Source organism: Physeter macrocephalus, chromosome 6, assembly GCF_002837175.3.
Source record: "Physeter macrocephalus isolate SW-GA chromosome 6, ASM283717v5, whole genome shotgun sequence".
Lineage (NCBI taxonomy): Eukaryota > Metazoa > Chordata > Mammalia > Artiodactyla > Physeteridae > Physeter > Physeter macrocephalus.
In genome coordinates, this window is record NC_041219.1 from 60990998 (window position 1) to 60991700 (window position 703).

Here is a 703-nt window from a genome sequence, read left to right on the forward strand (position 1 = left end):
TCAGTTATACATATACATACGTCCCCATATCTCTTCCCTCTTGCATCTCCCTCCCTCCCACCCTCCCTATCCCACCCCTCTAGGTGATCACAAAGCACTTAGCTGATCTCCCTGTGCTATGGGGCTGCTTCCCACTAGCTATCTATTTTACGTTTGGTAGTGCATATATGTCCATGCCACTCTCTCACTTTGCCCCAGCTTACCCTTCCCCCTCCCTGTATCCTCAACTCCAGTCTCAAGTAGGTCAGCATCTTTATTCCTGTCTTGCCCCTAGGTTCTCCTGACCTTTTTTTTTCTTTTTTTAGATCATATGTATGTGTTACCATACAATACTTGTTTTTCTCTTTCTGACTTACTTCACTTCTATGACAGTCTCTAGGTCCATCCGCCTCACTACAAATAACTCAGTTTCGTTCCTTTTTATGGCTGAGTAATATTCGATTGTATAATGTGCCACATCTTCTTTATCCATTCATCTGTCGATGGACACTTAGGTTGATTCCATGTCCTGGCTAGTGTAAATAGAGCTGCAATGAACATTGTGGTACATGACTCTTTTTGAATTATGGTTTGCTCAGGGTATATGCCCAGTAGTGGGATTGCAGGGTCATAAGGTAGTTCTATTTTTAGTTTCTTAAGGAACCTCCATACTGTTCTCCATAGTGGCTGTATCAATTTACATTCCCACCAACAGTACAAGAGG

General features: G+C 42.7%; 1 protein-coding gene across 8 annotated transcripts in view; it reads right to left on the reverse strand.

The window, feature by feature from the left end:
- LRP6 (LDL receptor related protein 6) overlaps nt 1–703 on the reverse strand; it is a 189390-nt gene that overhangs the window by 28912 nt on the left and 159775 nt on the right. The gene's annotated exons all lie outside the window — the stretch shown is intronic.